The sequence below is a fragment of the Psammomys obesus genome, unplaced genomic scaffold (assembly GCF_907164565.1).
Source record: "Psammomys obesus unplaced genomic scaffold, mPsaObe1.curated_primary_1811, whole genome shotgun sequence".
NCBI classification, from domain to species: Eukaryota; Metazoa; Chordata; class Mammalia; order Rodentia; family Muridae; genus Psammomys; species Psammomys obesus.
In genome coordinates, this window is record NW_026596460.1 from 2,586,559 (window position 1) to 2,611,985 (window position 25,427).

Here is a 25,427-nt window from a genome sequence, read left to right on the forward strand (position 1 = left end):
GGGTGGTTGAATCAGAGTGTGGTACAACTGGCATTAGAAAGGCCAGTTTCTACATTCTTATTTATTTGGTGTATATGTGGAGGGTGGTGAGTGGGATTGGCATGCCTAACACTGCAGGTATATAGAAATCATAGGACAACATTTGGCAGTTGGTTCTTTCGTGCCACCGTGGAATTACAGGGTTTGGATTCAGCAGCTGTTTCTTCCATCCCTCATGGGATTAAAGGTTTGGATTCAGGTCACCAGACTTGCACACACTGGGGCGTCTCAGTGGCCTATTTTTAAAGTTTTCAACAAATTATATTCTTCATAGTGTTAGAGTGCTTAAAATACCTATATATCAACAAGGTATCTTTCTATAGGTATTAATGTTTTCTATGATTTTTGACGATAAAATCAAAATAAGCTTAAATGATACAATTATTTTATATTTATATCTTTGCTTCTTAAGAAGTTAGTGACTTGCCAAATTTAAAAAAAAAATGTTTTCTGTGTTTGTATAAAGTAATGGGTACAATTAATAACATTCTGGCCTGCTAAGACTTACATAATAATGGGTGAGGGAGAAACATTTCATGATGACAAATAAGTTGTTAAATAACATATTGCAGAGCCAGAGCATGTAGTGGGCTTTCATAGACAGATTAATACAGATGTCTAGAAGTGCTTCACAGGCTAATGTAATGAACAACAAGATGCAATCACAATGATTTGTAAGGAAGACATTCTAATATGTATTAAGGGAGCCTCGTCAGTATGACAGCCATGGCTCCTTAGGTAAAAGCCAAAGGCCAAGCAGATAAGCAGCACATTTTAAGGTCTGTGGAGTACAAAGAAGCCATGTAGATATGCTAAAGTCAACTAGGAACTTGTTAACTAGGCCAGAGATAATGTTGGCTTGAACTGTTCTCATTCTAGAAGAGATGGAGAGACATAGATACTTTGGGTCAAATTTTGGAGCTAGTGTTTCAGGACCTGTCAGTATATTAAATGAAAATAAAGAAAATCAATTATGCTTACTATGTATATGTGCTTACAAGTTTATGTTTAATTTTGTGTTGGAGTAACAAATGTATCCTGATAGCAGTTAATAAGGTAAGGAAAAATAAGACAGAAGAATTAGGGTTAAACTTATTCTCTTTTAAAGAAGTTTTGACGGTTTTAGATGGCTTGGTAAGTAAGATATACAGTCATCTAAATAAGTGTAAAATTCAAGATAATGGTCAGGGATTAAGAGAGACTGCATAATTTTTGGAGAAGAGTGTGGAAAGTGAAAAGAGGGCTGATGGAAGAATAGATTCTTAGAAGGCTCCAGGATTTGAGAGTTAAAGGGGAAGGGAGGCATCAGAAGTGACAAAGACTGTGGCCAGTTGTATGGAAGATAGTGCAAAAGAAAACACATCTCTTTCTGTAGTAAAAATATCCCTTGCCTAACCACAGTAGGGGAAGATGCACTTAAGTCCTACCTCAACTCGATATGCCAAGACGGGTTGTTATCCATGGCTTGCTTTCTTTTCCTGAGCCTCTTTGGAGGAGAAAGGTAGGACAAGAGTATGGCAGGGAAGTGAGTTGAGAGGGAGGGTCTAGGAGGAAAGAAGGGAGGGGAAGCTGTGATCAGGATGTAAATTTAATTAATTATTTAAAAAAATTTTTTAAATGTGTCTAAGTTGAGATGGGCTAAAATGAAGTTATTGGGACATAGTATTTTCAATTCATGATTTTGAAACATTCTTCTCCAATCCACTTAGAAGCATTCCCATAATTATTGAATTTATACAAATGTTCATTAGTGGAAATAATATCCTTGTATTAAGCTCTTAAATTGCCATCTTCCTTCATGCCCAAGTGTGTGAAGGTAATCCCAGCAGCTTTAAGCTAAGAAAACAACTATTAAAATGAATAGACCACCTAGAGAGTAGACATATATATGTGCACACAATATACATGGTATCTCAAATGTTTATGATATCAACTCATTTGTAATAGAACAATTGATGTTAAAATAGAAAAAGTACATGAATATGAATTTCTCAAAATACAATTAAGTATTCATGAATAAAATGAACACAGATGTTGATGGTTATTAATCTTCAGAGAAAATCAAATAAAGTCACAATGAAATTTCACCTCATACCTACTAGAATGGTTTATATTAAAATAAGATGGATATGAAGGGTTAGAGAGGGAAGAGAGAAAGAAAGAAGGAGGAGGTTTCAGTGTCGGGCTAATATAAAGGAGTACAAACATTTGTGCAATTTGGCAAAAAAAAAAACTGTTAAGTGACATATATACACATTATCTCACTCATATGAGAATCTAAACAGATAAGGTTTGAAAACTCCAAACAACCAAATAAATAAATGGATAATGAAATTGATAGGCTGTTATTGAAAGGTGAAGTTCACTGGACAATGGGTGTGAAAAAAATGTTCAAAATCCTACACCAGGTTAGAAGAACAGGGTAAAACTAAATAGACTCCATCTTATTTAAGCCAGTAAGGTTATAATAATAAATAACAAAACAATAAATAACAAATGCTGGCAACGCTATTGGAAAATAAATATTTGTTTATTGTTGTACTGATGTAAATTAGTTATGAAACAATGGGAATCATTAGAGATATGTCTCAAAAAATGATTAGAAATAGCAAATGATATGTCTATCACTTCTGGGTACATACTCCCAAATCAAAGTCAATGTATAAAAGAGATATTTGCTCATCCATATTTATTGTATAATAGCTCATAAAGACAAATTCTGGTATTAGCCTAGGTGCCAAGACATCAGAATGAATAAATAAAATGTGTTATATGTGAACAGTTAAGATGTATTCAACTAAAAATAGGTTAAAATGTATAATTTGCTGGGAAATTGATATAAGCCTCTAGATCTGATGTAGAGGCAGAAAAGTCATTTATAGTCAGATATCTCAAAAGTGGAAGGGAGATTGACAGAAGCAAGGAAATTGCATAAAGGAAGGAGAAAATGGAAGAATGTGTGTTTGATATGGTCAAAATGCACACTACACTGAAAGGAAATTTTGTGAAGTCCAGTTCTATGCATAATAGATAGATGTCAACAAATAGAATGTGAAAGAAATAAGACTCATAGGAATTAAGATCTGGCTGCCATTTATCAAAAGATAGACGAAGATGGGAGACAGAGGAGCTTTTATTGGTCAATGTAACTTGATTAGGAAAAAAATGAGTAAGTTTAAGGCATAGAATAGTGCCTATAACAAAAAACAGACTGCATATCTTTTCATATATAATTTTTTTCTTTTGATATTTTTTAACTTATTTATTTATTTATTTTTTATTAATTACACTTTATTCATTTTGGATCCCCCCATAAGCCCCTCCCTCCTCCCCTCCTGATCCCACCCTCCCTCCCCTTTCTGCATGCATGCCCTTCCCCAAGTCCACTGATAGGGGAGATTCATATATAATTTTTATTGCAATTTATTCACTTTGTATCCCAGCTGTAGCCTCACCCTCGTTCCCTCACAATACCTCCCAACCTCTCTCTCTCATCTCCTCCCATCCACTTTCCCCAGTCCACTGATAGTGGAGGACCTCCTCCCCTTTCAGCTGACCCTAGCCTCTCAGGTCTCCTCAGGGATCTTTCATAGTCTTCCTCTGAGGCCTGGTCAGGCTGCTCCTGAGTTCAGCCCCTGAGTTCATGTCAGAGACAGCCCCTGTCCCCTTATTAGGGAGCCCATTTTTCTTTATTTTTTTTATTTTTTTACTATTAATTACACTTTATTCATTTTGTATTTCCCCATAAGCCCCTCCTTCCTCCTCTCCGAATCCCACCCTCCCTCCTCCTTCCTCATGCATGCCCCTCCACAAGTCCACTGATAGGGGAGGTCCTCTTCTCCTTCCTTCTGATATTAGTCTATCAGATCACCTCAGGAGTGGCTGCATTGTCATCTTCTGTGGCCTGGTAAGGCTGTTCCCCCCTCAAGGGGAGGTGATCAAAGAGCAGGCCAATCAGATTATGTCAGAGGCAGTCCCTCTTCCCTTTACTATGCACTTGGACACTGAACTATCATGTGCTACACCTGTGCAGGGGTTCTAGGTTATCTCCATGGATTGTCCTTGGTTGGAGTATGAGTCTCTGGGAAGTTCCCTGTGTTCAAGTTTTCTGGTTCTGTTGCTCTCCTTGTGTGGTTCCCATCCTCTCTAGCTCTTACTATTTCCCACTTCTTACATAAGATTCCATGCACTCTGCCCAACAGTTGGCCATAAGTCTCAGTGTCTGCTTTGATTGTCTGCAGGGCCCATTTTGATACTGAGCTGCCATGGACTATCTCTGTGCAGGTGGTCCAGGTTATCTCCATGAATTGTCCTTGGTTGGAGTATTAGTCTCTGAAAAGACCACTAGGCCCAGACAGAGGTCCTCTGAAAGACTCTACTCAGCAGGGTATTAAAACGGATGCTGAGACTCATAGCCAAACTTTGGGGAGAATGCAGGGAATCTTATGAAAGAAGGGGGTGATAGAAAGACCTGGAAGAGTCTGGAGCTCCACAAGGAGAGCAACAGAACTGCATATCTTTCTGTTTTTTAAATGCATATAATGAACACTTCCGGTGGAACCCTGGGAAAAACAAACCATGAAGTTATGGATATGTGTGTGAAAAAGAATGATTTTGTACATTTGTGTATTTATATGTGCTGGTGCATGTATGTGTGGGTATATGAATGGTGCTGGGGCACACTGGAGTCAGCGAACAGCCTCCAGATTCATTCCCCAGGTGTTGTCCATCTGGCATGAGACTCGGTAGTGTGTGCTGCTCAGTGAGTCCCATGAATCTCCCTGCTTTTGTCTTTACAGTGCTGATTACAAGCAGGTGCCACCAAGCCTGGACTGACTCTTTTTTTTATAATCTTGTGTATTGATGTGTGGACTCTTTCACATAGGTTCAAACTCAAGTCCTCACACATGTGGAGGAATTACATTATCTACTGAGCTATTTTCTCAGATGTCCTGTATGCTTTTGTTATACGGTGTTTTGAGCCCTCAAAATACACACACTGAAAGTCTAATATTTAGGAAAATATCAGAAGGCATTTGGAGATAGGAACCTTGAAGGAATAGCTAACTTTAAATGAGTTAAGGTGGATTTGAATACAATATGACTAGTGTCCTCATGGAAAAGAAACTTGGCCATAAAGTGGCAAAGAGAGAACAAGAAATGAAGAAGAGAAGCAACTCCAAGGCAATAAGAGTGACCACTGAAGGGAAAACCCACTTTTTTGACTTCTAACCTTGGACTTATTAAAATAAACAAATAAACAAACAAAAAACAAAACTTCTGTGTTATAAACTACATAGCCTATGGTACTTTGTTAGTGAAATCTTGCAGACTTAAGAGAGGGAATAAACAAGTTATATGAAGACACAGAATTTAAAGTAAAGAATTAAGTAATCAATACAATTCGATTCTTAAAGTCATTTTTTTTCTCCCAGCCTTTGTATTTTTCTTGATGTATAAGAACGAGAATTGAGCGCAACATGAGCAAAGCCATGTCACTTAGTTGAGTAGCCAGGCATAACATCCGTGGTCAGGGCCTCTATTACTTTTGCTGCAATAGGTCATATTTGGTTAAGTGTTCAATGAAGCTTCTTTGTATTATAGATTGCACCAGATTGCTAGTATAGAAATATGGAAATGAGGTTAACTCATGTGCAGTCTCCTGAGTGTATGCTAGTACTCCATTTACAGGGTGCCTTTACACCACAGCACACATCTCAAAACCAAAGACAGGGATCTTAAAACATTTAGCCATCTTCAGAATTAAACTATCAACCATTTTCTCGCCAAGATTTCTTAGCAATGTCTTCCTGAGTCCATAACATGTGAGAATTCACCAAGCTGTAACGTCAGTTTTATTTTTTGATTCAAATAGGTGTTTTATACTTTGGCAAAATATTTCTAAATATAATGCATACATAGAGGAATGTACAAGTGATTACTTGTGGTCCAAAAGTCATAAAACATATCTGCACTTATGGAGTATGAACTTCCTAGTATTCTGTATTGCTCATGACATACTTGATATTCCCTGATTTTTAAGGTCCCAGTTAGTTTTAAGCTGAATTTAATTTTCTTCTGAATGCTATTAAAATATACTTTATTTACCAAAAATACACCCATGGTGATAAATGGTGACTGTAAATAAAAATTCTAGTATCAGTTTTACACCTCTACACCTCTACTAAGTATTACTTGTGACTCGATAAGATTGTAGAATTGAGATTATAAGAGAATTAGGGGACAGAGTTCACGTTTCACTCTGTTAGTACCACTGTCTCAGCTGGCTATGGCTTCAAATAGTCACAGAGATGGAAAAAGCACTAGACTCAAGTAATTTTGTTTTATGTTCTCTGTGCTAAGGATTTAGATAGATAAATCCATATTGTTTAAATCAAACATACTGTTTAATTACATTTTGGCTATCATTATAGTTAAAACACCATGTTGGTGGTTTTGTTCTTTGAATACCTGGAAATGAAGACCTCATGAATGACTTGGAGGGTGGCTTCTTGTGCCCAGGCAGTGACTACTTCACAAACTGTTGAACTGAATGAAGGTCAGCATCCCAAAAACGCAAATCCCCATATACTTTCATTATCACATCTGTTATTGTCTCGGTCTTGGACTTGAAATTCATAGCAATTAGTACTTTCTAGTTTGGCTACTCAAGAAATGTTTTTCTACCTGGCTAAGTTCCAGGAGGTAAAGGAGTTTGATTTATTATCCAGCAATTTTCTACAGCACTTTCAGGAGCCACTTGGAGTCTTTTATTACATTAACTCATCACATTCTTTATTGGAACTGCTTTATTCAATTATTTAAAAAAAAATGAAAACAGAGAAGGCCCCTGGTTAAGTTGCTGAATGTCAGTAAGACCCAATGCTCTAGTTTACTTTCTGTTGCTGTGATAAAATAATGTAATGAGAAGGAACTTGGAGAAGGAGAGAGTTGATTTGGCTTAGAATTCCAGGTCACTTCCAGCCCAGCACTGAGAAACATCAGGGCAGGTGTTAAAGGCAGGAACCTGAGATAGAAAACAGAGAATGATGCTTGCTGGCTCACCTAGCCTCAGGCTCTTGCAGAGGTGGATTTCCTAGAAAGCCCAAAACAAATTATGGGAGGTGATGCTGCCCATGGTTTTCTAAGCCCACCCACAACATTTAAGGAATGTATCAATCCCTCCAAAATATGCCTATAGGCCAATAAGATCTGGGCAATTCCTCAGCTTAGATTGCTTTCTCAGGTGACCCTAAGAATGTCTAGATGAGAGGTAAAGCCAACTAGGACACCTGATAAAGTAGAAGCTAGACATAAACCTAGGTCATGTAGCCCTGGAATCCAGGGCCACAACTGCTATTCCGTTTTCTTTCATAGTCACCATAGAGAGAAGAAAATAGATTGCATCAAAAGATCAGAGAAGAAACAGAATTTTGGCTGGCTCCGGGGCTCATTTAAGGAAAGATCTTTTAAGTTCTCACTTATACTGAGTTGATCATCCTTTATCAGGTATGAATAATAAGAAGGTCATATCTATTCAAATAAAGATTGACTTAATAATTTATAATGAATGGATAGTCATAAAAATGTCAATTGTAATTCTCTTATTAATGAAGAGAAGGAAATAGAAAATAAAATTACTATTATATGACAAGTTGGGAAATAGAGGAAAGCAACAGGGAGAAAGTAGCCTAATAGGAAAAATAAAGGGGGGAGGAAAAGAGAAAGGGTGGATTATTTTTTTAAATACATGAAACCTGAAACCTGAAGAAAACACATAAAGAGAAGAGAATAAAAACTATATATTTATAGGTAGAAAGCCAGTAATTTGTTCTTATCTTATCACAGCAAGTTCCCAGAATTTGTTAGCACTCTCTTTCCAATGCAAAGATGTGTTTGAAAGCCTTTTTTTGACCAGCATGATCACCCTAAGAAACAATCTTGATTTTCTTTTATTATTATTATTATTATTATTATTATTATTATTATTATTATTATTTATTCAATTTGTATTCTGGCTGTAGCACCCTCCCTCATATCCTCCCAATTCCACCCTCCCTCTTCTCTCTCTATGCCCCTCCCAGAGTACACTGATAGGGGAGGTCCTTCTCCCCTTCTATCTGACCCTAGCCTATCATGTCTCATCAGGACTGGATGCATTGTCTACCTCTGTGGACTGTCAAGGCTGCAACCCACAGGGGAGGTGATCAGAGAGCCTGCCACTAAGTTCATACCAGAAAAAGTCCCTGATCCTCTTACTAGGGACTCCACTTGGATACTGAGTCTATGGGCTACCTCTGAGCCAGGGCTTTAGGCCTCTCCATGAATGGTCTTTGGTTTGGATATTATTCTCTTCAGGGCCCCCAGGGCTCAAGGTTTTTGTTTTGTTTGTTTGTTTATTTTGGTCTTCTTTTGGAGCTCCAGTCCCTTCCAGGTCTTTCTGTCTCCCCCTTCTTTCATAAGATTCCTTGTGCTCTGCCCAAATGTTGGCAAGGAGTCTCAGCCTCTGCTTGGATACCTTGATCAGGAGAGTATTGCAGAGGCCATCTGTGGTAGGCTCCTTTCCTGTTCCCTCTCTTGCCCTGCTTCAGATGTCTAAGGCATTTGTCCTTCTGAATGAGGACTGAGCCTCTTCCGTAGGTGGTTTTCTTATTTACAGAGTCTTGATGCACTTTTCTTTTCATACATGAAAATTTATTGTCTTCCCAAGGCATTCCCCCAATGAATCTTGCATTACCATTATGACTTTGCTCACAGCTCCTATTTCTAAAAATGAACAGACTGTTTTAATCTTTGGAAATGTTGAAACATTACATAATCATTTAAGAGAATGATTTAGGATCGGTATGTCAGGAACTGCTTGTGGAAGGAAGTTACTCCTTACAGATAACAACCATTCAAATTCATTCTGAGAGTATTCTGGAGAAAAATGCTGGAAAAAGAAAATTTAAAAAATGTGAAAACCTCTCTTATCAGTGGACTTAGAGAGGGGAAGGGAGGAGATGAGGGAAGGAGGGTGTGATTGGGAGGGAATGAGGGAGGAGGCTATAGCTGGGGTACAAAGTAAATAAACTGTAACTAATATAAAAAAATAAAAATTTAATTCAAAAAATGTGAAAACTAATGTATCTTTCTCATTGAATGAAAATACATAGTAATAATTTTATTGTTAATTTTAATGCTTTGATTTCTGTTATTGTTTCAAAAATTACCAACACTCCAGTATTTATAGTTCTTGCAATCCTGCATTGGTTCCCAAATATCAGTATTTGACTAATATTTATCCTCTGATGTCACTTTTGTTTCTAACCTGATTTCTTGGGAATGATATGACTGTATATTATTGTGTTATTCAGAGAATATTCCTAATTGTCTGAGAAAGCTCCAGATTGATGCAAAGTTCTTTCTAAAATATTTTAGATTTATTTTACTTTATGTGTGCGAATATTTGGCATGCTTGCATGTATGTGAACCATGTGGGTGCCTTGTGTCCATGGAGGTTGAAAGAGCCCTTAGGTACCCTAAAACTGGATTACAAGAGCTATCATGTGTATCTTGATAAACATACCTGTGCCCCAGGTTTTAATCGCTGAGCCATCTCTCCAGGCCCATCGATAGAAACATCTTCTACTTAACACTCTGCCATGAACTTGAATGGAACAACGTAAGAAAAAAACCATTCTTTATATGTCGCCTCATCCTACCACCACCTAAGCTTTCAAAACTTTAAGCTGAATTAAATAAATTTTAAATTAATATAATGAATACAGAGCTGTATACATACATACATGCGTTTTATAGTCCTCTTGTTTAATGAAATAGAGCATTCACTGTGCTTTTAAAGAACTTTTCTTCTCAAACATCCTTTGATTTATTTTTAAATGTCTTCTTTCACAGTTTCGCATATATGTATATCTATATGCATATATAATGCTTTGCCCACTCTCTCTTCCTTATTATTTATAATTTCTTTATCCTTTCTGTAAAATTTCTCTTCTTTCCATGTCCTCTCCTATTTTCATGCTGGTGTGTGTGTGCATTTAATTAGGGTTATCTGCATGAGCATGAAGAAGGAGTTACCTTGAGTGGGAGTAATGTACAAGTAGCTACTTTATTATGCAATATTACTACCCATTACCCCGTAAATTTTAAGTACATATAAGTTCTTTCGGAAGAATGAGACCTTATGAGGGCCCCTTCCACTCAGAATTGACTCTGGACCCAGTCCTATACAGATAGATACTTGTATTGTGAGTTTAAGGGTACAAGAATTATATCACTTCCAGACAGAAGTATTTTATAGCACACTCCTCCATACTCTAATTTCTTCTAGATTCTTCTCCCCCTTATATTCCTTGAATGTTTTTTTCATTTATTTTTATTTTATGTACATTGATGTTTTGCCTGCATGTATGTCTGTATGAGAAATGTTGGATCACTGGAACAGGAGTTATAGATAGTTATATGGGTGCTGGGAATTGAACCCGGACCCTCTGGAGGAGCAGCCAGTGCTCTTAACCATTGAGCTATCTCTCCAACCCTCTCCTTGAATCTTGAAAAGGACAATATAAGTGTCTAAGTTAGGATTTAGAACAAAATGACTAGTCACTTATTCTCAGCATATTGACTATTGCACATAGAAACGTCTCTGACAGAGGCCCTCTGTGTAATTAATATATAAGTCCTTGTTCCTGATAATTTATTGGGATTGTATTCTGTAACTATTTTACTTTTCTACACAGTAATAAAATTATAATTTTTTATACAATTTTGTTCTAAACTGAGTTACCTTAAAAGAAAGAAAGAAAGAAAGAAAGAAAGAAAGAAAGAATAGCTTGAAGAGATTCAATGTTTTCCATAACTGCTACCTAAAATGTATCTATCATTCTTTTTTATAAACTCTTGTGTGGAGGTAATGAATGCTGATGGGGGCTGGAGAGATGGCTCAGAGGTTAAGAACACTTGTTATTCTTCCAAAGTTCCTGAGTTCAATTCCCAGCCACCATATGGTGGCTCATGACCATCTATAGCAAGATCTGGTTCCCTCTTCTGGTATCTAGGCAGAATAGTGTATAAATAGTAAATAAATGCCCCCCTCGAAAAATACTCATTGACTCATTAGAGATCCAAGATGGCAGCACTTATCACATGTGTGTCTGATCAGCAGGACAACAGTGACTACCCAGTGAGCCACAGATCGAACTGTAGGCCAACAAACACCACCACCTGGGTCTCCCAGTCTTTAGGAGATGCCACGGTGAGGGAAACAAGCTGGCTTTGACTCAGTTCACCCAGCTAATGCCCAGAAAAGTTCCCTGTTTTCCATGGGCAAGTCGTGTCAGCAAAGAGCCACTGGCCTGCAGACTGCTCTCACCAGCATGTGAATAACTCCTGGGTACTGGGGCAAGGAGCTTCAATCTCGGGCCTTCTGAGGCCTGGGAGCCATGGGAATTGCCCACAGACACTGCTCTGAAGCTCAACCCATCTACCTAGATAGGCCAACCAAACCCCTGAACTCCCTGGGTTCTCCAAGATGGCTGCACCTAGCAAGCACGGTGTCTGGCAAGCTACAGCTAATGGCAAGGCAGATACTTCCAGGATTTCCCCTGGTGAGAGGAGAGGCCCTGGACTTCTGAGGAGTCAAGTTTGTCTACAAGATCATACATCTGAAGAGGCCTTGGGAATTCCCTTAAAACCACCCTGCAATCAGAGACCATATGCACCAATCTGAGAAGAACACCTGTGGAAACACCCAGGTTCCTGCCCAAGGCTCTTTTCCTCCACCTCCCTCACCTCTGCCTTCAGTGTGCATACACACACACATGGAGGGAGACAACCAGATGGCTAAAGGAAGTGTGAAAACACAATCAACAAAGGCCAGAGCAGTATGTCATCCTCAGAATGCAGTTATCCCAAGGCAAGCACTCCTGGATACGCTAACACAACAGAAACACAAGAAAATGATCTCAAACCTTTGTTTATGAAGATGATAACATAGGAAACAAATAAAATCCATAAAGAAATACAGTAAGATACAGTCAAACATACTGAATCCTTTTGAGTGGTCTGTAGAGAGGAAATGAATAAATCACTCAATACCGAAAAACACAATATCGAAAAATAACGAAAAAACACAAACAAGTGAAGGAATCCAACATGTCATTTAAATAATTGCAGGAAAACACAAACAAACAGGTGAAGAAAAACAATTAAAAGATTCAAAATCTGAAGACTGAGATGAAAACAAAAAATAAAGCACAAACTTGGAGAGAGAGAACTTAGAGAAGGAAACAGGAAGTACAGATGTAAGCATTGCCATAGAGTACAGGAAACAGAGGAATGAATTTCAGGTGTAAAAGATAAAATGGAAGAAATCAATGTATCTGTCAAAGAAAATGTTAAAGCTAAAATTTTTCTGACACAAAACATCTAAGAAATCAAGGACACAATGATAAGAGACAAACCCAAGAATAGTAGGAATAGAATAGAGAAGATTCCCAGCTCCAAGGCTCAGAAAATATTTTTAATAAAATCATAGAATAAAGTTTCACTTATCTAACCTAAGAAATGCCTATAAGCATACAATAGGCACACAAAACACCTAATAGATTAGACCAGAAAAGAAAATTCTCCTGCCACATGTTTATCAAAAATCTAAGTGTACAGAACAAACAAAAATTATTAAAAGCTTTAAGAGAAAATGACCAAATAACATATTATGGCAAACCCACCAGAATCACACCAACATTATTGGCAAATGATACAATAGTATACATTAGGGACCTAAAATTTTACCAGAAAAATCTACCATCTGGTAAACACCTTCAGCAAAGTATAAAATTAACTAAAAAGAAAAAAAAAAAGAAAATTAGCATCCCTTCTGTATACAAAAGACAAAGAGATGGAAAAAGAAACTAGAGAAACAACACCCTTCACAATAGCCATAAAAATAGTATCTTGGTGTAACTCTAACCAAGCAAGTGAATGGTTTGCATAAAGTAAACTTCAATTCTCTGAAGTAAGAAATTAAAGAAGATATCAGAAGATGGAAAGATCTCCCGTGTTCTTGAATCTGTAGGATCAACATAGCAAAAATGGCCATCTTTCCAAAAACAGTCTACATATTCAATGCATTCCCCATCAAAATATCAACACAATCCTTTACAGACCATGAAAGAACAATTTCAATTTCATATGGAAAAACGAAACAACCTAGAATAGTTAAAACAATCCTGTATAATATATGACCTTTTGGAGGTATCTCCATCCCAGATCTCAAGCTGTACTATAGGGCAATAGTAATAAAAAGAATATGGTACTGACATAGAAACAGACTGGTGGATCAATGAAACTGGACTGAAGACACAGAAATTAACCCACACAAATACAGAAAATTAATTTTTGACAGAGAAGCCAAAACCGTCAATGGAAAAAAAGACAGCATCTTCAACAAATGGTTCTGGTTTAACTGGATGTCTATGTGTAGAAAAATGCATTGAATGTATGACAGGAGTCTACTGAGCGCATCTGAAAGACTCTAACTAGCAGTGTTTTCAAAGCAGATACAAAGACTCATGACCAAACATTCGGCAGAGTACAGGGAATCATAAGAAAGAAGGGGAGTAAGTCTGATGGGGAAAGGATAGGAGCTCCACAAGGACCAAATATATTTGGGCACAGGGTCTTTTCAAAGACTGACATTCAACCAAGGACCATCTATGGATATAACCTAGAACCTCTGCTCAGATGTAGCCTGTGATAGCTCAGTAACCAATTGGTTTCCAATAGTGAGGGGAACAAGGACTATTTCTAACAGGAACTCAATGACTGGCTTATTGACCTCCCCACCCACCAAGGGAGGAGCAGTTCTGTTAGGCCACAGAGGAGAGCTTTGCAGCCAGTCCTGAAGATACCTGATAAAACAGGGTCGGATGAATAGGGAGGAGGTCCCCCCTATCAGTGGACTTGGAAAGGGACAAGGTGGAGATGAGGGAGGGAGGGTGGGATTGGGAGGGAATGAGGGAGCGGGACACGGCTGGGATACAGAGTTAATAAAATGTAACTGATAAGAAAAAAATAAAATTATATAAAAAAAGAAATAAAAAAAGAAAAATGCAATTAGACCCATATATCCATATATATCACCCTTTACAAAACTAAAGTCCAAGTGGATCAAAGGCCTTAACAACAACAACAACAAAAAAAAAAAAAACAATTGGGAAAGAGCCTCGACCTCATTGGCACAGGAGACAACTTCCCGACATGAACATCAACAACAACACAGTCTTTAAGATCAACAATCAATAAATGGGACCTCATGAAACTGAACAGCCTCTGTAAAGCAAAGGACACTCTCAATAGAACAAAACAGCAACTTACAGACTAAAAAATGATCTTCACCAACCACATATCTGACACAGGGCTACTATCAAGAATATATACACAACTCAAGAAATTAAACACCCACAAACCAAATAATCCAATTAAAAATTATCTGAAAGGGTCTAAAAATTATCTAAAAGGCAGATTGTCAACAGAGGAATATCTATCTAATGTCATGGTGAAGAAACACTTGAAGAAATGTTCAATGTCCTTAGCCATCAGAAAAATGCAAATCAAACAAATCTGAGATCCCATCTGACTAAGATGTCAGAATGGCTAAGATCACAAACTCAAGTGACTACACATGCTGGAGAGGATGTGGAGAAAGGGGAACCCTCCTCCATTGCTGGTGAGAATGTAAACTTATAAAACCACTTTGGAAATCAATCTGGGGCTTTCTGAGACAAATAGGAATAGTGCTACCTCAAGACCCAGCTATACCACTCCTGGACATATATCCAAAAGATTCTCAACCATGCAACAAGGATGCTTGCTCAGTTATGATCTTAGCAGCTTTATTCTTATAGCCAGAATCTGGAAACAACCTAAATGTCCCTCAAACAAAGAATGAATGCAGAAATTGTGGTACATTTACGCTATGGAATACTATTTAGCTTAAAAACAAACAAACAAACAAACAAACAAACAAGAAAATCATGAAATTTGCAGACAAATCAATGAAACTAGGAAAGATCATCCTGAGTAAGGTAACCCAGAAGCAGAAGGACACACATGGTATAAACTCATAAGTGGCTATTAGCCATACAATGTAGGATAAACATACTAAAGTCTTCAGACCTAAAGAAGGTAAACAACAAGTAGTACACTAGGGAAGATTATTAATTCTCATTCAGAAGGGAAAACAGAAGAGACACTGGAAGCAGTAAAAGAGAGGGAACAGAAAGGTAGCCTTCCACAGATGTCCTCTAAAAGAGTCCACCCATCTGGGGATTGAAGCATTTGCAGAGACTCTCAGACAAACTTTGGAAAGAGCACAGAGTGTCTTATGATAGAAGGGATAGATAGAAGGAGCTGGAGGGGACAGGAGCCTCAGAAGGAGACCAACAAAGCCAAAAATAATGCTAGGACCAGGAGGACGGCAGAGACTGATGCAGCAACCAAAGACCATGCATAGAGAGGACCTAGTCCCCCTGCTCAGACGTAACCCATAGACAGCTCAGTCTCGATGAGGGTTTCATAATAAGGGGAGAAGAGACGTCTCTGACGTGAACTCAGTTGGCTGCTTCTTGATCACTTCTCCCTGTTGGGGCAACCTAGCCAGACTACAGAGAAAGAGGTTCCAGAAAGTCCTGATGGGACCTGATAGGCTAGGTTCAGACAGTAGGGGAGGAGGATTTCTTCTTCATTGGACGAGGGGAGAAGGATAGTGGAAGAACAGGAAAAGAGGGTGGGACCTGGAAGAAATGAGGGAGGGGGCTACAACTGGCATGCACAGTGAATAAATTGTAAAAAATAATAACAATAACAATAATAATAACAATAATAATAAAAGCAAAAAATAAATAATCCAGTTAAAATGGGGTACAGATCGAAACAGTGAATTGTCTAAAGAGAAATGTGGAATGGCCAAGAAGCACTTAAAGAAATGCTCAAAGTCCTTAGTCTTCAGGGAAATGAAAATTAAAATGACTCTGTGATTCCATTTCATACCTATCAGAGTGGCTGAGATTAAAATGCAAGTGACAGCACATCCTTCAGAGGTTGTGGAGTAAAGGGAACACTTCTCTATTGCTGGTGCGAGTTCCAACTTATACAACCACTTTAGAAATCAACCTGGCACTTTCTCAGAAAACTGAAAACAGCTCTACCTCAAGAACCAGGTATACCACTCCTGGGCATATACCCAAAAGATGTTCCACAATAAAACAATGATATTTGCTCAGCTATGTTCACATCACAACAGCTTTATTCATAATAACTAGAAAGAAGAACCAACCCAGATGTCCCTCAACTGAAGACTGGAAAAAAAAAGTGTGATACATCTCCACAATGGAATACAATTCAGCTATTAAAAACAAGGACATCATGAAATTTGCAGGCAAATGGATGGATCTGGGAAAGATCATCCTGAGTTAAGTACCACAGACCCAGAAAGACATGCATGGTATATACTCACTTATAAGCATATATTAGCCATACAATAAGGATAACCATACTACAACCTACAGACCCAAAGAAGCTAAGTAACAAGGAGGTTCCTTGGGATGATGCTCAATTCTCATTCAGAAGTTCAGACAGAATAGACACAAGATTTTTTGAAGAGAGGGACAGGACGAGTGCCTTCTATAGATGTCCTCTGAAAGACTTTATTCAACAGAAATCAAAGCAGATGCTGAGACTCATAGCCAAACTTTGGGCAAAGCACAGAGAGTCTTATGGAAGAGTTTGGGGACAGAAGGACCTGCAGAGGACAGGAGCTCCACAAGAAGACTATCAGAGCCATTAAATATGGGCCCAGGGGAGTCTGCAGATATTAGTGCACCAGTCAAGGACCCTGCATGAAGAGGACTCAGACCCCTGCTCAGATGTACTGATAGGCACTTCAGCATCCATGCAGGTCACCCAGCAAAGAGACCAGAGTTCTCTGTTATTCAATAGAGGATAACCATACTACAACCTACAGACCCAAAGAAGTTCAGAGTTCTCTGTTCCTGCTCTTTGATAACTTCCCCTGGGTGAGGTGGCCTTACCTGGCCACAGAAGAAGAAGATGTAGGCAGTCCTGAAGAGACTTGATGGTCTGGGGTCAGTTGGTAAGGGACTAGTGCTCCCCCTTTCTGAGGACTAGGGGACAGGGGCAGGAGTGAAGAGGGAGAGAGGGTGCAATCAGGAGGAGACTAGGGAGAGAACTGTTATCAGGATACAAAATGAATAAGTTATTTTTTTTAAAGGGGGAAAAAGAAAATGCTAATCAGTATCATGAACAATGCATCTGCTCTGGTTGTTTTGATGAAGGCATAGTACTGAAAGGAGAGATCAAAGTTGTAGTAGTTATTCAGTTGTGCTCCGACATCTTAAGAGGGTTCAAGACATATACTGGCTGCTGTTCATACCTTAATCTCTTCTCTATTTCCATCATGCTCAGGTTTCACCGGCCACTAATCTTACCTTTCAGTCTTAGAGGCAGTCCCTCCTAGCTCTCCACATTTCTGTTTATGCCCTCTCCATAAACGCCTGCTTGTCTATATCTTTTTTTTTGAAATTTTTTTTATTATTATTAATTACACTTTATTCATTTTGTATCCCCCATAAGTCCTCCCCTCCTCCCCTCCCGATCCCACCCTACTTCCCCTTTCTGCATGCATGCTCCTCCCCATGTCCACTGATAGGGGAGGTCCTCCTCTCCTTCCTTCTGATCTTAGTCTATCAGATCACATCAGGAATGGCTGCATTGTCTTCTTCTGTGGCCTGGTAAGGCTGCTCCCCCCTCAGGGGGAGGTGATCAAAGAGCAGGCCAATCAGTTTTTGTCAGAGGCAGTCCGTCTTCCCATCACTATGTAAGCCACTTGGACACTAAACTGCCATGTGCTACATCTGTGCAGGGGTTCTAAGTTATCTCCATGAATAGTCCTTGGTTGGAGTATGAGTCTTTGGGAAGTTCCCTGTGTTCGTATTTTCTTGTTCTGTTGCTCTCCTTGTGGAGTTCCTGTCCTCTCTAGCTCTTGCTATTTCCCACTTCTTACATAAAATTCCATTCACTCTGCCCACCAGTTGGCCATCAGGCTCAGCATCTGTTTTGATAGTCTGCAGGGCAGAGGCTTATGGTGGGACCTGGAAAGGATCATCCTGAGTGAGTTGTCCCAGAAGCAAAAAGACACACACGGTATATACTCACTCATATAAACATACAACATAGGATAAACCCACTAAAATCGGTACATCTAAAGAAACTAAGCAAAAGAGAGGACCCTAACTAAAACGCTCAATCCCCATCCTGAAAGGCAAAGAGGATGGACATCAGAAGAAGAAGAAAACAGGAAACAACCTAGGAACCTGCCACAGAGGGCCTCTGAAAGCCTCTGCCCTGCAGACTGTCTATATCTTTTAAGTTAACTCTGTTTTTTGATTCCTGAATCTGACAGCAGAATCAAAAGAATATGCAAATTATTTTTCTTTTGTTATACATTGTAGTGTTTTTGTCAAAATGTGAATAGCAGTAACGTATAAGAATTCTTAAAACAAGGTAACATTTTAATAATCTTTTGTGCTCATATGGATGGCTAGCAATCCATTGTTGAGAATGACAGACATTAAAGTCTTCTGTGACAACCCCCCTACCAGCCCCTCATAAAGAAACAGTCTAGACAGGATTCCACTGAAGAGAGTCCTTATAAATTGTGAAAGGGATGCTGAAGTGTAGCTCCTCACAGTTGATGGCTTTTAGTAGGGGTGTGGGAAAGAACTAAGTTATCTTTAAGGGGCTAGTCCCTGGGAGTTTGACCATGCTCCAGTGAGTATATGGGCTACACAAACTGGACTTGGTGTAATTCTTTTTCTTCCTGCGGGGAGGACACAGGGTGTGAGGGTAGACCTGGGAGGAATGGGAAGTGAGTAGTGTGATTGTGTGAAATTTCAAATAATCAATAAAAATAGTATGTTGAAAAAATGATTACTTTTATTTTTGTCAACATAATAGGTAAAATGGCCCATACTACAGCAAGCACTGTTTTCTTTTCTTTAGGATTACTTTGTGTGTGTGTTATGTTGCTTGTAGAACCAATTGCAATACAGCAGAAGGACTAAAATCTACTAGCTATGTTCACACTTAAATTTTAGTACTGTGCATTGTGGTAAGAACTTTTTGAAAAAAATAAATTTTATGTTTTATGTAATCTATGAACAAGAGCTAACAATAGTAATTCAACAAAGTAATTTGATTAGTCCTGCATGGCTTTTTTCTGCCTGTAATTATACACTCTTAAATCCCCTGCCTTATCAAGACACAATGACGTGAAAAATTTGAAAATGATGAATGACACAGCAAAACCAACTCCTTGGGTTGACTTACCTAGTCATTTGTATGGCAACATTGTTTTTTTTGTAAACTAAAGCTCTTGCTACACTGAGAACAATTCTGTAAACCAGGAGTACTTGTCTAATTAGGGATCCATTCTTTTCAATCAATTCACATTTATTATTTACTGCTTCTTTGATATGTGTTAGCAAATTTGATTTTGACAGCTGCAGGTTATCAAGAAAGGGATGGAACACCATCTGAAATTAAGTGTCTCACTTCATCTGATATTATAGATGGCATTATTTCTCTTAGCAGAGGGAGCTTCACAGGAGTTTTAAAAGGCAAGGGGTCCTGTGGCAGGCAGAGGAACGGAATATTTCTCCGAAGATGAAGCACATGAACCTCAGATGCAGCTCATTTGGCTAGAGGTAATGGTCTGAGGGAGAGGTAATACTAGGGACTTTGAGACGTTCAGTGAAGTGTGAAAACATAGATAGAGAGCTGACAAATCTTCTGCAAATGTGTAAAATTTGCAATATGAAGCCACAACCTGGAAGGAGCTGTGGTAGATAATGCGTTTGCTTTGCATGTGGCTTTGATGTTACTGACTTGCTTTCAACAGGTCCTGTGCTTTCAGTTGTTAGGGTGATGGGCTTACCCTGCACATTCTGCCTGCCCTCCAGAAGCATGAGCACAGGCTGGTGAGACATCTGGGAAGGGTTAGGAGGGCAGCTGAAAGCTGTTGAACAGGATGGTGCTAACAAGCAAGAGCACAAATTACAGTTGTAAGCAAGACACCATCCGTGCTTTGCTGAAACTCTGAATACCCACATCTGAAGATGAATAAAAAAATGTTTTAGAGAGATGGAGAACAAGGAAATGAATGAGTATTTGATGGAATGAGAAATTCATCAACAATATTTCCATGCATTATTTACCAGGAAAACAATGTACCAACAAAAATTCATAATCTGTTTTGAAAAGCTTAAATATGCATTTAAGCTTCTATGTTCAGGAACAAGATTTTGCATTTGAGAATGTTTTTTTTTTTTTCCCCTAACATTTAAGGTAAAATTTGTCATTGAAGAAACACATCAATGAGATGCAAAAGAGGAAAGAAAAGAGGATGGAAAGTGTAAGAGTCCTCTATAGAAGCTTCAGATATATCCAAGAGAAGGATAAATTCAGGCAGGCCCTGTGCTCTTTGCCAGCAGCCAGCTTGGCCAGCATTGGCCAGAGATATGTAACCCTTTGGCTCTCTTGGGAAAATGTAAAGTTTTTTCCTAATGATTGGAACACTGAATAATGTTCCTAAGTCCTTGAGCTCACTCTCTGTCATGAAAATGGAGCACAACTCAGGGAGAAGCCTGAGGACTAATAGAACAAAGTCACCTTAGAGCTCCTGGGGGTGGTACAAAAGCCAAAGAGACGATTATTGCAGCTCAAGGGTACCAAGGAGTTTACTATGGCCAATGTACACATCATTTCTCTCGAAATCATGGTTTTCATTCAAAAGAATGGCTCAGGAACCAGAAGGCTACATAACAGACAAGTATATATCCCTGTACTAACGGCTTTATACTAGCTAGGAAGAAAATGTAAGACACTGACTTTTAATAGTAACATATTATTGAAATGAGTATAATTTATAGAATCTTCAGTTAATAGAGAAGCAACAAAGACACTTTATATTGAAAACAATTTTAGACAAAAAAAAAAAAAAGGACAAAGCAGAAGGCAAAGCAGTGAGTAATTTCAAGGCATAATATGGAGCCATATCAGTAAACAATATAATATGGCACTATCATAAAAATAGACAGACAGATCAATTGGGGATAATGCATATTCCAGAAATTAATCAATGTGTCTATAGACAATTGATTCTCCACAATGGTGCCAGAAAGTTACATTGAAGAAGAACAAACAATTCAATAAATCCCAATAATTATCTTGGACATCCACATGTGGAAGATTAAAATCTGACTCCACCATCTCTCAGTCAGATCAAAAGCCAAGTTAAAGTTGATGAGAGGTAAAACAGTAAGGCCTTGAATATGAAACAACCACAAGAAGTCCTAAGGTAAGTCTTGAAGACAATACTGCAACAATTGATATATATATTTAATGTATATATTTAAATTTCGGCTATGACTGCACACAGAAATTTAAAGGAAAACATGACAAATGGGATCACACATCAAACTGTCTCCTGAAAATATCATCAATGGAATAAAAAGAAAACCTGCAGCATAAATAGTTGTGCTCCAAATAGCTAACAAGGGTTTGCTATCTGGGCTATATGAGAGACAACAATTTGATAACAGCAGCAGGACTTGCACTGTGACTATGGAGACTAGAAGGACAATTGTAGATCAGCTCAGCTCTCGTCTTCACTTGCCATGGAGAGGGCGGAGCTGATCCATAAGGCCAAGCTGGCCAAGGCAGGCCAAACGCTACTATGATATGGCCACCTGCATGAAAGGCATGACAAGAAGGGCACCGAGCTATCAAACAACGAGCACAACCTGCTGTTGGTTGCCTACAAGAATGTGATTGGGGGCCTCAGGTCTGCCTGGAGGGTCATCTTGAGCATAGAGAAGAAGACCGACACTTCCGACAAGAAGTTGCAGCTGATTGAGGACTATCTGGAAAAAGTGGAGTCAAAACTGAGGTCCATCTCAATCAAGGCCTTGGAATTGTTGGATAAGTATTTAATAGTCAATGTAACTAATCTGGAGATTAAGGTCTTCTAGCTGAAAACGAAGGGAGATTATTTCCATTATCTTGCTGAAGTAGCTTGTGAAGATGATCAAAACAAATGATAGATAATTTCCAGGAGGCATTTGATAATAAGCAAGAAAGAAGTGCAACCTACAAATCCAATCCTCTTGGGGCTGGATCCTAGCTTTTCTATATTTTGCTATGAGATGCTTAAGAATCCAGAGCTTGCCAGCACAGTGGCCAAAATGGCTTCTGATAAGGCCATCTCAGAGCTTGATACACTGGACAAGGACTCCTACGAAGACAACACCCTCATCAAGCAGTTACTTAGGGACAACATTATGGACATCAGACAGTACAGAAGAAGAATGTGATTCAGCAAGAGGGGCCGACAACTAAAGGTATCCAGGGATCCTTCCTCCTTCCCCTCAAAAAAGCCTTTTACATCATTTCTTATTACACTTGGATTTCCTCTAGCAAGGAAGCCCATTCCTTTGTGTAAGATCAATTCTTTGTCAGATATAGGGTTGGTGAAGATCCTTTCCCAATCTGTAGGCCCTCGTTTTATTCTGACTACAGTGTCCTTTGCTTTACAGAAACTTTTTAGTTTCATGAGGTCCCATTTATTGATTGTTGCTCTTAGAGCCTGTGCTGATGGTGTTCTGTTCAGAAAGTTGTCTCCTGTGTCAATGAGTTCAGGCTCTTCCCCACTTTTTCTTCTAAGAGGAATATCCAGTATATATAAAGAACTCAAGAAGTTAAGCAGCAACAAATCAAGCAATCCAATTAAAAAATGGAGTACAGAGCTAAACAGAGAATTCTCTGCAGAGGAATATTGAATGGCAGAGAAACACTTAAAGAAATGTTCAATGTCCTTAGTCATAAGGGAAATGCAAATCAAAACGACTCTATGATTTCACCATACACCCATCAGAATGGCTAAGATCAAAAACTCAAGTGACAACACATGCTGGAGAGGTTGTGGAGAAAGGGGAACCGTCCTCCACTGCTGGTGGGAATGTATACTTGTACAACCACTCTGGAAAGCAATCTGACACTTTCTCAGACAATTAAGAATAGCACTTCCGCTCTCTTACTCTTGCTTCTTCTTCTCTCTTACTCCTCTCTCTTACTCTCTCTCAGAGAGCCCCCCCTTTCCTCTCTCTCTCCCCATCATGTCCTGCTTCCCCCACTCCTTCCATACCCACCTAATAAACCTCTTGCTTAGAAAAAAAAAAAAAAGAATAGCACTTCCTCAAGATCCAGTTATACCACTCCTAGAAAATGGTGGGATCTGGAAAAGATCATCCTGAGTGAGCTATCCCAGAAGCAGAAAGACACACATGGTATATACTCACTCATATAGACAGATAATATAGGATAAACCTACTAAAATCTGTACACCTAAAGCAACTAATCAAGAGGGAAGACTTTTGCTAAATGCTCAATTCCTATCCAGAAAGGCAAAGAGGATGAACATCAGAAGAAGGAGAAAAGAGGGAACAAGTCAGGAGCCTGACACAGAGGACCTCTGAAAGGCTCTGCCCTGCAGACTATCAAAGCAGATACTGAGTGCAGGGAATCTTAGGAAAGAAGTGGGAAACAGTAAGATCTGGAGAGGACAGGAACTCTCCAAGGGGAGCAACAGAACCAAAAAATCTGAGCACAGGGGTCTTTCCTGAGACTGATACTCCAACCAAGGACTATGCACGGATATAACTTAAGACCCCTGCACAGATGTAGCTCATGGCAGTTCAGTATCCAAGTCGGTTCCATTGTAATAGGAACAGGGACTGTCTCTGACATGAACTGATTGTCCTGCTCTTTAATTACCTCCCCATGAGGTAGGAGCAGCCTTACCAGGGCACAGAAGAAGACAATGCAGCCACTCCTGATAAGACCTAATTGACTAGGATCAGAAGGAAAGAAAAGAAGACCTCCCCTATCAGTGGATTTGGAGAGGGGCATGTATCCATGCAGTGGGTGGAGCAAGGGAGGGATTGGAACGGGAGGGGGGGGAACCACAGGGGGGATACAAAGTGAATAAAGTGTAATTAATAAAGAATTAAAAAAAAAGAAAAGATCAACTCTTCATATAGTCTTCACTCTGAAGCTTGGGAAAAGCCTCATCTCTTGGTTTTTGTTGTCTCCACCTTCCTAGTATGCAGTTACTACAGTAGAAAAGTATCAATCACTTCACATAAACAAGAAGAACTGCCAGACATCTGTGTATAGGACTGACAGCACATTTCTTGTTTAAGTAATCTGAACCAGTTTCTGCAAGTGACTGTGTTTAGTATTATTGTGAGGATATGGAAATGTAATGTATTACAATATAAAGTGATTGTAGTAATAACTTCTTGGTTTCTGTATTCCCTCTCTGATCCTTCTTTGGGGTTTTCCTTTTAGAAGCAGCATTTCCATGCTCTCGCTCCATATTCCTTTTTAGTAGGAATCCAGAAGTGTTAGATTGAATGAGAAAGCACTTAATGCTCCTGGGCTTGGCGTCACAGATTGAAATGTCTCCTATGTCACATATTCTGGAGGTTATATCTGTCTTAGTTTGCTGTTGTTCAAGTTGACAACTTCCTTTCCCCCAAAAAACAAATCACTTACACCTCCTAAATCAATCAATCAATAAATATAAAGACAACAACAAGAATAAAAACACACAAGTGCTAAAATTAAAGATGAACAACTTATTTATTTAAAATAATTAAACTTTTAAGTGCATGAGTCTTTTGCCTGTGTGAATGTATGTGTATTGTATGTGTACCTGTGGTGAATAGAATCCAGTAAAGGCCATCAGATCCTCTGGACCTGGGGTTACTAATAGTTGTGAACCACCATATGTGTGTGAAATTTTAAACCCAGGTTCTTTGTAAAAACATCAAGTCTTCTTAACTGCTAAAAAATGCCTCTAGCCAGAGGTAAATTATCTGAATAAATACCTCTCAAAAGGAGAAATGTAAATGACCAATAAATATATCAAAAACTAGTCATCCTCATTTGTCCTCAGAAAATAAAAGGGGCAACTGCAATGAGAACATCATCTTACCTCAGCTACAATGACTCTTAATAAATACATAAATACGCCAAGAATAAGCATGGAAAATAATAATACTAATCCCCTGGTCAAAGTTATGGAAACTGCACCAAACTTTCTCAAAAAGAGACTAGCAGGAGATTTACAGTGAAACCCACTTCCATCAACACGCAAGGAAACTGAAATCAGCATACAACCCAGTTACTTACAAAGCCATGTTTATTGTAGGAATTTCATAACAATTCAGTTGCCGAATAAATCT

General features: G+C 38.8%; 1 pseudogene; it reads left to right on the plus strand.

Annotated features, from left to right (window-relative positions):
* Nucleotides 1–21,779: 21,779 nt before the first annotated feature.
* On the plus strand, nt 21,780–22,518 carry LOC129669980 (14-3-3 protein theta-like; annotated as a pseudogene).
* Nucleotides 22,519–25,427: the final 2,909 nt, after the last annotated feature.